At 41.9% G+C, this 12,437-nt stretch overlaps 1 long non-coding RNA gene across 1 annotated transcript; it reads left to right on the forward strand.

Annotated features, from left to right (window-relative positions):
• Positions 1-9,888: 9,888 nt before the first annotated feature.
• Positions 9,889-11,464, forward strand: LOC311429195. Its single transcript, XR_014688178.1, has 3 exons — positions 9,889-9,921; positions 10,840-10,951; positions 11,329-11,464. It is a non-coding gene; the product is annotated as an uncharacterized lncRNA (long non-coding RNA).
• Positions 11,465-12,437: the final 973 nt, after the last annotated feature.

Raw genomic sequence — 12,437 nt, forward strand, 5'->3', positions numbered from 1 at the left:
GATTTGAAATAGATCGAGTTAGCAAGTGTTGTAAGTCTGTAGCTAAGTCTGGTTTTGCCAATGCAGCACAATTCCCTATCACGTAGCCAGAGCTGCTTCTGTAGCTCCAAGAAGCAAAACTGCTTTGACAAAATACTGTGTCATCAAAGCATTCGTTGGCTCAGTAGGCACGGCTCAGGTTCAAGAAGTTTGTGAAAAAATGAGTACTAACAGAAGCAGCAGGGTCCAAAGAAACACTTTATGTCCCCACTGCAAAATGAGGGGCTTTACCTTGAGTGTTATGCACACTGTCAATAGAAAAGCACTGTAACAGAATCTGCCACGGCAGTTTGCATGTTACTGAAAGACCATCAGAGTGGGACTGCAGCAAGATCATTGCGAAGTTACAAAAAAACCATGTGGGGGTGGGAGTTTAGTTGCGTTAGATAACACAATCTTAGATAAAGATTTTGGTCTTAACGTAAAAGTAAGGATGTCTACTGATTTCTTCAACTCCAACAACTGAAGCCCAAGTCTGAAAAATCGCCTTTAAGAATGCAAAGAAAATATTTAACTCTTCTGTATGTTCATACTTTGCTATCAAGCAAAGGAATGAATGCTGATGCCTTAACTATGTAGGGCTGTAGCTTACAGAGAGACTACACCTTCCTGTTTTTTTCCCTTTAAAAACGTTAAATGTACGTGAAATTATTTGGGGGTGTTTTCACATGCAAAGCCTAATGCAGTGCATGCAAGCCCTGTCATCTTCTTCGTCTAGTAGTGTCGCGTTAAGGGGTGTAGCCGATTGACCGTCATGGGTCCCGTCGGATTCAGGGTGCTGAACTATCACGGTCACGGATTCACCAACAACGCAGTACGGCCTCGCTCTAGTCGCATTTGAGGAGAACTCTCACAGCTAGGAAGAATGCAATTAAGTGCAATTTCTTACGGCGACAGGTACACAGGTTCTTTGGATTGTCAGTGATAAATTCACTGTCTGCAAAAGCAAGCTAGCATGCATGAAATGCACAGGTACACAGCCTAGGTATTAAGACATGAAAAAGCATCAAAACTCTAGAGATTTCTAAGATTCCACAGAGACGCCTGGTATAAGCAAGCGTTCAGATCTTACCCCACGGCGTCCCAATGGAGTGGGGGTGGGGGAGTGAGAGGCTCAGCCTGTCGAGTGATGTCAGAAGGAATCCTTCCTGATAGTATCTTCCCTAACATCCCCTTTCTCTTAAAGCAATTGATATTATTTTCTATCTTTAAGGTGGAGCTTGAGTGACTCTAGTCATGCATATCTTGGTTGTGCTTGGTAGAAATGATCTCACTTGCGTTTAAAGGTACAGGCTGTGAGAAATTCCGAGGGCGTGCTCAGTGAGGGGTGGTTGCACCTTGGAGGCGGGTAGCTTTTGGGATGGAGGTGTGCTTATGATGCCTAGTCGCTTAAGGCGATTACTCCACAAGTAGTAACTTAGTGTTGATTTAACTTCAGCATATCTAAAACATAAGAAGGATGTTAGTATGGAAGAAGCCGATGAAACCAGTCCTTAAATCTTACTACTTATTGTGCGTGAGCAGACTGGCATGAGTTTTAGCTATACTGGCAAATATCAAACCACACCTGTGTCGTCCCAGAGCTGGGAAAAAAAAAAAAAAAAAAAAAACAAAACCAAGGAAATGTTGAAGCAAATAGGGAGGCCTGTAGCTTGTGCAGTCTTTTAGCTGAGAAAATAAAGAAGGAGAGAGACAGGTAGCCTTGAGCTAGCAGAAGCAAGGAAGAGAAGGGCTAAAAGGGAAAAAACAGGAAGGAGAACACCAGCTCCAGACTGACCTCTAGTAACCTTTTTCTCATTAAGGGTCATTAGCACATTAAAAATCACACCTGTCAAAATGCTAAACTATGCTAATGTGGGATTCGGTGTGTGTCCCCCCTCTCCTGTTCCCCCTCCCCCCGGTATTCCTCTGTAATGCACAAGCTCAGTGGAGATAAGTTAGGTGAGCTGTAATAACCAATCCAAAGGAGCCAAAGAGAGAGTTTTCACAAGTTTCCTGTGTATAAATGACGGTGATTCGAGTCAGAGGTGTGCTTGCTTTGCGAAAGATGGCCAAGTACCTGACTCTGCAGAGTTCTATAAGTAATTCTATAATTAAAAGACCTTCGTGTGCATTCCGACTCTGGGTGCTTATTGGCGCGGTGCACTCTGCACGAACCTGCAGACAACATCTGTACTCAGTGTCATGCCTACAGACAACCCTTTACTGTTGGGACCTGCATATTTTTCTGTGCATTCAACACAACCCCTTTGGCACAACTAGTTAACCACGTAGCTGCCAGTCCACCACTCAGTTGCACTTGTGAAGAGGAAAAGCTATTTCCGTCTACTGGAGGAGCACATCCTCTAAATGCAAGCTTCACTCAGCTGGTCATTTACTGCAGGACAAGATTTGAAAAGTGTTGTTGAGTTCTGGGTTTCCTGCTTACAGGAAAAATTAAGTGCTAGATCGCCCTCTACTCCGCTTTGTCTGCTGCATTTAATGGAGATAAAACTGATTTCGTTTGCTCCTCCATTTATGGACAATGAGCTGAAGGAACAGGTACAGCACATTAGCCTGGAATGCCTTCCCTCCCAACCAAAGTAAACTGGAGCTGTAACTAACACAAGCAAAAGCAAGGCTTCTGTGTTTTCAGCTGAATAAAGTTCCAACAAAATCATCCTCTGGGATTTGAAGGTTACTTCACATGACATGCCAACGACTCTTTTCCCTCCATTGTAAAGCGGATCCCTGCTGTTAGTTGCTCTAGAAGCAAAGGAATCGTCGGTTTGGTAACCAAATAGCCGCTTCTGCAAACGAGAAGTGTTGTGCTCTCTCTTCCCTTTGAATGACTCCACACTTCTCATCAGCTACTGGATTGCTGACCTAGAATCAGAGAACATCCCAAGGTGGAAAGGACTCCCAATAATCACCAAGTCCAACTGGTGGCTCCACACAGGACCACCCCAAAGTGAGACCCGATGTCTGAGAGCATTGTTCAACACTTGTTGACCTCCGTCAGGCTCGGTGCCATGAGCAGTGCCCTGGGCAGCTGTCTCAGTAGCCAGCCACCCCCTCAGCGCAGCACCTGAGGCGCACGGGGCTCGGCGGGACGGCCCGGGAGGGGAGGACGGCGGGGCGAAGTGGCAGCTCCCTCAGAGCCGTCTCCCCGCCGCCTCGGCCGCATGTCGTGGCTTTTTCGTGTCGGGGCTTTTTCATGTCGTGCCCTCGGTCTCTCGCCGTGGGTGAGATGCTGCTCCCCAGCGCGGACCCCTTGCGCGCGGGGCCTGCCCGCGGCGGCGGCGGGAGGGAAACCCCAACCCCAAAGCCCTCCCGGCAGGGAGAGCTCAGGGTGAGGGCCGATCCGGCACCGACAGTAAACACACGCCGGAGGAAACGCTCTGGTTTTAGCCATGAGCAGCGCGGCCAGGTTCAAAAGGCGTCACGCTGGAGCTCCGAGTTCGGCGGCGTTCTGAGGCCGTTGTGGCGGTTGTGGAGACGGCCCCGGCTGAGGTGGCTGCTGCTGTCGCTGCTGTCCCCTCTGTCCCTGCTGTTGCCGCTGTTGCCGCTGTTCCCGGACCTTGGAGACCCCCGGCGGCTCCCTGTGCCAGGCCCTGTGGCCCCGGGGAGCTGCCCGCCGCCTCGTCGGCCAGCCCGGCAGCAATCCTGCCAGCACAGAATAGCCCACTGCGTTTCAGGGTAAAGTGACGATTAATTTCTATTTCCTGGCCTGGGTGCTGCTTTCTTCTTTAAGGAAGCTTCAAGGTTAAAGGTTCAACTCAGTTATGTCAGGGTTCAACTCCGTTTCGTGAAGGGGCTCTTGTACGAAAGCTTAAGCTGGGATTGACTCTCTGCTAAGCGGAGGCCAAACGTGGACCTACTGAGAAGCAGGTCCTAAGTGATAACATTTTCTAAAGAGACTGCTAAACACATCTGAAGAGTGCTGCTGCAGAACTCTGAATGGGGGGATAGCAACTGTCTTAACTGATCTGGAATCTTGAATTTACTTTTCAATGGACAAGAGGTGTGTCTCTCAAGGCAAACAAAGAGAGGAGTAACACCCTCTCTTGTCACTCATGTCAACATAAATTTATGCTCAGAGCGTAGGTGTAGGAACAGCATCGGTATGTATATGGAACATCGGGAGAGGAAGCTCTATTGGTATTTACAGTTTTTCTACTATCTTGCCAGAGAGACGTCATCTCCAAATGAGAAATGGATGTATTTTGAAACAGTGGTGGTGGATCGGATTTCTTCTTTCTAGTGTTAATATTTGCTCTTGAATCGTACTTAATACCTGGTAACACCTCAATCAGTTGTCAAAAATAAACTTAAAAATGTGTAAGGCTTATCTCATTGGTCAGTATAAAGATCAAGGTCTTCGCTTCGCTTTGCTTCCCTTCCCTTCCCTTTTTTTCTTTTTTTTCTTTTTTTCTTTTCTTCTTTTTTTCTTTTTTTTTTTTCTTTTTTCTTTTTTCTTTTTTTTCTTTTTTTCTTTTTTTTCTTTTTTTCTTTTTTTCTTTTTTTCTTTTTTTCTTTTTTTCTTTTTTTCTTTTTTTCTTTTTTTCTTTTTTTCTTCTTCCCTTCCCTTCCCTTCCCTTCCCTTCCCTTCCCTTCCCTTCCCTTCCCTTCCCTTCCCTTCCCTTCCCTTCCCTTCCCTTCCCTTCCCTTCCCTTCCCTTCCCTTCCCTTCCCTTCCCTTCCCTTCCCTTCCCTTCCCTTCCCTTCCCTTCCCTTCCCTTCCCTTCCCTTCCCTTTTCATTTTCCCCAGTATTGTTTTTCTGTTCTCCTTCTCACTGCAGTCTTGATTTTGTTTCTTGTCCCTTAAGTATGTTTCCAAAGTGTTGCTGAAACATTTTCCCTTTCAATCCTACAAAAGGAGCTGTCACTGGTGAAGATCGGAGCTTATCCCTGAGCCCAGGAGCTGTCACCTTAGTCTTCCAATCGGACAAGGACGACTTCATTTCTCATGTAAATGCATTTGTCAGGTTTGCGTATTGTTTTTTCAGGAATGGAAAGTGTGTATAGAATGGATTTAAAATCAATTTTAAATGTAAAACGTCAGGGCAAAAAAGTTCTAATTACAACCTCTGCACACAATTTGCCAGCTGTGGGACTAGGAGTTTTCTTATTTACTGTGTTTTGTTTAACGTGTCTGAAGTTTAATGGACAGCAATCAAGGCGTGCTAGAAATCTGAAAGCACTTTATGCTTTGTTCTCTCCGTCATTTTGGTATAACAAACTAGCTTATGTTTTAAACCCTCCATGAGGTTAGTGGTTTCCCTAAAGGTAACAAGTCCCTGTGTGCTACAGTAAGACAGTAACAAAACATGAAGTATAGAAGTTCATCCTGTCATTATTCAGCTTCTGCCTATGGACACACAATTACGCTTATTTAAAGCGGTATCACCTTGAAACCTAATCAGCATTTTAAAAAGGACTTTGTAGCAGTTATTGGCTTTTGTCCTGGAGGGCTGAGGTTTGTTTTGTTTTGTTTTACATTCAGCATTTCCGTTTCTAGCTTACATTCCCCTGTTATTTTGCATGAGGAAAGCATGCAACTTTACAAAGTAGAACGGAAAGAGCTGCTTTTTAGTCTAACTTTTCAGTTTTTCATAGGAGTTTTAAATGTGGTAGGAGTAAAACACCAGAAGTACTGCTGCCAAAGTTATATTCAAACTCGTCTTTCTTGGAGAAGCAGAAGAAGCCCAGGGAGAAATGAATTTGCAAACATGCTCTTCATGCTCTCCTTTCCCAAGATTTCTCTGAGATATAGCCCATCCTCTGTGGGTTTTGAGGTATATGGTTCCCAGGAGTGAAAAGGAGGGCCAAACATCTCTCCTCTTGGATCTCAGCATGCCAGGGCTTTAGTGTACTGCCACTTACAGCTCCGCTTTTTCACCTGGAAAAAGCGACCGCATGATGTAGACTGAGGAGCCCTCACAAATTAACTTGCCGTCACCAAGTGACGCCCATGAAAGGTGTATTTAAAAGCTAGGCTCATTATAGAATCACAACAAACCCCTCATGACTGGTGCAGTAGACAGTGAGGTAGAGGGCGAGCCCTGGAAAGACAGAAGAAAAGTAGCAGTGAGTTCTGGGTACCTTTGTGCAGACGAAACAGAAAAACACAGGCAGTGAAGTAATAGTGTTCCGTTACTAATGCCAGCAATAGATAATTGCAACAATTATCTGTTAGATCATAGGTACTAATTAACAGATAATTGCGCAACTCCGGAAATCAATAAATAACTGATTCCCCTCAGAGAATGTCTTCTACATTTTTATATTAAAAAGACTCCAGAGTTGTAATGGATTAAAATCCTACGGAAGGGAAAGAAATGGCATCAGCCACTAGTTCTGCAGAAGCGAAAAGTAATACTGATAGAGTTTAGATGGAAATTTTCACTTTGTGTGTTTAGTTTGGGGATTCTTTTTAAATCATTCATACCAGTGATTTAGTTCTTAAGGCTGTTTCTTTGAGATTAAGTGACAGGACTTCTGTTACTCTTTTCTTCTTGGAATGCTTCTTGATATTCTTACGTCAGCCAGAACTTCTGTCTCTGTTGCAGATGTGAACAATGACCGTAGCTAAGAAGCCCAAATCTTCAAAGCCTAAAAAGCCCTCTTCAAGGCGGTCTGGCAAATCCAAGAAACCAAGTCCTAAAATAGTGATGTCACGCACCGCCAACTGGGGCCGGATAGTGCCTGCAGAAGATTCAAGCCAAGTCTCTGTGGCCCAAGGACGTGGAGGTGCTATTTACTGTAGATCATCTGAAAATTCTAAGGCTTTTGCCCCAAGAGATCTAAGTAAGTGTGTGTTTTATCCTGCCTCCATTTTCTTCAAAGCAAAAGTAGAAAATGCAGTTCTTACTTGTTGCACTGATAGAGAAGGGGACTACTGTGAACAAAGACTTCAAAAGCGAATCCCCTAAGGCAACTGAAGTGACTGATGTTACAGAAATTAATTTTGATATATTTACAGTCAACAGAGAAATACGGGGAGCTTTTTGTAATGCACAGATTCCTCCATGTCTTTTCTGATTTGCAGAGAAAAGCGTTTGATTGTTGCTATTCACAGCTTCCATTTTTCACAGGTTTTTTGAAGGATAACATTGCTCAGGAAAAAATCTGGTATCTGTAGGGGTACCGTCATTCCTAGTTCCTAGTTTTTACGTTTTTACCGTATAATTTCAAGTCTAAGTTTGTGGTTTAAGTTATAATAAGGAAAAAAACAGTAGTTGAGTTAATCAGGTTAAAGATTATAGATGGAGAGGAACTTGGCATTAGGTGCTACAAACAGAATGGCAGTTAGCCTTGCCTTAGAAGAATTAAAATGGTTGACTAAAGTTGTTTGTTTTTTGTTTTTTGTTTTTTTTTTTTCCCCAAAACATTGTGTTGACCAGCCAATTTGAATTTGGTGGTATTAAAGCTGTCTGCAATAAGTTTTTCTGGTTTGGATTGTAGCTAGCTCCTCTAGGTGCTCCTGCAGAATAGTATTTTTTTAAATACCTTTCTTCGAAACAAACAAACAAGATCTCTTTTTAAATTTAACTTTCTTGCAGTCGTTAATGATGGAATTGCTCCGCCACAGAGCATTCTTTTTCCACCTGAGAAGATTTGTATGGATTGGCGAGAAACACAAAGTGTTGGAGTTGGCCTGTACAATCTTGGCAACACATGTTTTCTTAATGCTACTCTACAGTGTTTGACCTACACACCCCCACTTGCCAATTACATGCTTTCTCTTGAGCACAGCCAGTCATGTGAGTACTTTCTAACAGTATTTTGAATCTGTTGGATAGCTCTGAAGGTGAAAGAACAGCAGTGATTCTGTGAGATAAGCTTATTTGCCTGATTTTACCTGTAGCAGCTGGCTTTGAGCACTGTATTAGCAGTGGGCTCCGAATAGCATATGGAGTGCAATTAATGCACCATGGTTTATTTATTTAGTTATTTGTTTGTTTGTTTGTTTGTTTGTTTATTAAAGGATCATTTATTGCTTCATGGGAATAATGAAGTGCATTGGACAGTAATGCATTTAGTAATAATTTTAGAGAGTAATACATTTTGCAGCCTGTGGAGTTCACATTCCTGTCATTTAGTAATAATTTTAGAGAGTAATACATTTTGCAGCCTGTGGAGTTCACATTCCTGTCAGCCTTTACAACTGCGACTTTGCAGTAGTCTTTTAGATTTCTCATCACAAAATGCATTTGAATACAGGCTTAGTGGATATTTTTCTTCTGTCAAGTTGTGTGAAATGAAATGTTACAAGACTGTTGGGACATTGGCATCTTGGGAGAAGAGAATGTAGCAAGGAGAGTGGATATGGTATCTATAGCTTAAATTGTACTTAGATGTTCGTAGGTATGGATATTTCGCTGGACTGGGATGCTTTGTTCTTTCACTCTTCAGGTCGTGAACAAGATTTTTGCATGATGTGCACGATGGAGACTCACATTAACCAGGCCCTGCGTTGCACTGTTGATGCCATCGAGCCTACGCATGTTATCAGTAATCTCAGTCGTAAGTGGCTTCAGATGTGTTTCTTTTCGATAGCTTGTAATCTTCAAATAATTATTTGATGTGTCTAAGTGGTTTTAACACTCCAATGAAGAGAGATTTTAGAAATACAAGAATGATTTCATTTTTAAATGAGGTCAATACTATCATCTTCTTATTTAGGAATAGGACAACATTTCCGTTTTGGCAGTCAAGAAGACGCACACGAGTTCTTGCGCTATACTGTTGATGCTATGCAGGAAGCGTGCTTGAACGGAAGCACCGAGTAAGCATAAACAAGTTCACTTTCATACATTCTCTAGCACCTTCTAGTCCTTTATTTACTCTCAGAAATGATCTCTAGCACCTTTTAGTGCCTTATTTACTATCAGCAACGCAAGTCTACATCATCCTTGGTTTTCATCAAACTCTTTGAAGAGTTAATTCTGTGCCTTAAATCTTCTGAGGTCTGATTATAATTTATTTCCAGATTGGACAGATCTTCTCAAGCTACCACCATCATTCATCAAATATTTGGAGGATTTCTAAGATCAAGAGGTACTTGAAAAAATATTCCTGTCCTTAGAACTGATCTGTGTCTTTTGTCAGTAGTAAAGCAGTCTGTAGTTTGTCTAAAGTAGTATCTGTCAACAACTTGAATTTGGACAGTTAGTCTCCTTCACATAATGTTAAGCATTTATATTTTGTTTCCAGTGAAGTGCTTGAATTGCAAAGCAGTTTCGGATACGTATGAGGCATTTCTTGATATCACTTTGGATATAAAGGTAAGATGTTTTCTAAATATAATTCATGATGTTTAAGTACATGCATAACTTTCTAAATTAAACTTGTTTAACTTAAAAAACCAAACCACATATAATGTTAAAACGTAAGAGCTTGGTGGTGCTAAGGAAGTGGATTGGACTTTGTCCTTCCGTGGAACCCATGTAAATAGTCTCCACATTTGCATTGGGTTTAAGGGGAAAGAATTCTCTTTCTGCAAAAATTATAATGCTGTCCTACTTCTTTGTTGTTCTACCTCAATATACATCTAATTGTTAGACTGATGAATTTGTCCCCAGTATTGATGACAAAGCACACTGTAGATGCTGTCTAGGCAACTGGGAAAGTATTTGTTCCAAAGTCAAATGCCTTCCAGGTGAGGTCAATGCTGAGCATGCTCTTTCTGCCTCCTTCTTCACAGTGCTCCTAGTAGATCGCTTGAGTATGTTAGTAAGATTCTCTTATAAACTACTAGTATGTCTCTGGAATTTTGAATTACGGTGACTTTGCGCTCTTCTTTCTCGCTGCTCTAGGCGGTTTCGTCTGTTAGCAGAGCTCTGGAACTCTTTGTGAAACCTGAAGAGCTGGATGGAGAGAATTGCTATAAATGTAGCGAGTAAGATTTTGACGAATTAGGTCTTAATCCTAGATGTCAGTTTTCTATGTTGCATGACTCTGTTGGACTACCTCTAAACTTTGGATCTACTTACAAGTTTTGTGGAAGTTTATAAAAGACTTGGATTTTTGTTTCCTTGGAGGGGGGAAGTCTTGTTCATAGGCATTCCCTATGGGTTTGCAATTCTCTGGCTTGTATTTTGCCATCAGAATTCAAAAAGAGCTACTTTTGTTCTTTCTATTTATTAGCTCTCGACAGTACTTTTCTTGATGTAAACTGCCCAGTTTCCGTTGTTCTCTGGGCTAGTGGCTAATTTTCACTGCTTACACCGTAGGTCCTACCTTGGAGCGGGCAATGTGTCAAACTGAACTATTTTGTTTCAAAGGATGGCAGATGGGTTCAGTGTCTTTCCAGACAAGCTCAGTACATGAAGACTTCCTACTGTTAAATGTCTCCCTCCTGTAGAATGACCATGTGCTTCTGTTGTATTTTTGATGTTGATAGTCGACCTATGTTGGAGATTATTTGCAATTTCTAGCCCTGGGGACCAAGGCTCTCTCGTTCCGCTTTCAGTATTTGTATTTCCCTTGAAAGCTGAAAGAATGTATCCAGGATTGGAGTTCAAATAGCCACTTTTGTAGACCAAGAAATGGTACCTTGCCATCCAACCTGGTCATACCCTTTTGTGAGAGATTCCTGTTCCTGCTATGCTCTGAGTTGTTGGGAAAATTGACCTTCTTCTGTGTATTAACAAACCTGACACGCAGTGCATGGGTTTATGAAAAGAAAAAAGACCAACCTATTATGCAAGTAAATATCATTCAAATAGCATAGGCATGCGTGAGACATTAAAAGGAGTTTGTTTTGGGGGCGAAAAAAGAAGATGCCTTCAAACACTTATCTCTGCTTGGTTTTAAGGTGTAAAAAGATGGTTCCTGCGTCCAAGAGATTTACCATACACCGTTCTTCCAAGGTTCTCACAATATCACTGAAAAGATTTGCAGATTTCACAGGTGGAAAGATCAACAAGGTATATTTACCACTGTAATGCAACTATATCATTGTGTAATGGGACATCCCCCAAAGCTGAAAGTTGTTAATATTTTCAGACAATAATTGTAGACTAACGACTATGGCTTATTCTTTCTCTTAATATCAATAAAGTTCCCGCTTGACAAGAAGCATATGCTTTCCTCTGAGAAGGCTGATTCATCAGGAAACAGTTCTCTGCAACTTCTAGTCTTAACCGTTGTTTATGGGAAGACTTATTTGTAGTGAATCAAGAAATATATTCGAGAAATATATTCTAGAAATCAATTCTAGTCTGTGTTTTTTGGAAGTGTTTTTCTCTGGCTAGTCCACGAAGTACTCTGGGATAATTTTTCTATCTTCTTGATGTCTCTTTAGGAGGTGAAATATCCAGAGTATTTGGACCTGAGAGCCTACATGTCGCAGTCAATGGGAGAACCACTGCTCTATGCCTTATACGCGGTGCTGGTACATCACGGTGTCAGCTGTCACTCAGGACACTATATATGCTATGTAAAGGTAGAAGTCAACAGCATTTCTAACAGGGTAAAGGTTGTGCTGGCAAACCAATTAAAGCATGACTAGCAGCTACTGTTTCTAGGGAAAAAGATTTCATTATATTTTTATTTGACATGTGTGTATTTTGTTCCTATCCGTGATTTCAATTGGAAAACGTGCAATTCACCTAAAGAAATCGTTGTCTTTATTTGCAGGCTGGTAATGGACTTTGGTATCAGATGAATGATGCTAAAGTAGTGCATACTGACATTAAAAGAGTTCTTGGTCAGCAAGCTTACATACTTTTTTATATCAGGTAATAACAAATCTTAAAATGTGTTCAGAAGAGATTTACTTTCCTGTTATTGATATTTTTCTGTTTTGCAAGTGTTTTTCTTGCTATCCCGGGAGAAGATTATTATTTGTCTAATTCAGTTCTGTCTAACCTGAAATTCTCTGTGTCGTTTATTATCTTTTGTTGCTCGGCCTTAAACTGCAGCACTCATGTAAATTGCTATCTATGTGTTATCTGTAGCTGGCTAATTTAGAGAAGGAGAGAAATGAAGGCCATCTGTGGTGTAAGAATGAATTATTGCTGTGCAAGTGATAGTCTTAGTAGGAAGACTGTTCTCTACTTTTCAGTCTGTAGTCATGGCGAAGCCTTCTGTAGAGAAGGCTTCCATATCGTATGAGCTGTTCCTCTAAAATGATAGGATGGGATTTAATCCAAGAGTAGGCTGAAAGAAAAACTAAACTACGATCACTGCTCTTTTCTGAAGGCGCTATGATTTGACACTTGGAGAACGTGCGTTTTACTTGCCAGCACCATCTTATCCCTGTTCATTCCCTCCTGGTCAGCAGGGGGCTAATAGTAAGCAGGCTGGATTTCTGGGACCACGACTTCTTCCTCATATGATTAAGGTAATTCAGGGAAGCGGGAGGGCAGATAACGGCACCAAACTGCTAGTGGGTTTGGGGTTTGGTGTGGG

The sequence above is a fragment of the Aythya ferina genome, assembly GCF_964211825.1.
Source record: "Aythya ferina genome assembly, contig: HAP1_SCAFFOLD_429, whole genome shotgun sequence".
In the NCBI taxonomy this organism is placed as follows: domain Eukaryota; kingdom Metazoa; phylum Chordata; class Aves; order Anseriformes; family Anatidae; genus Aythya; species Aythya ferina.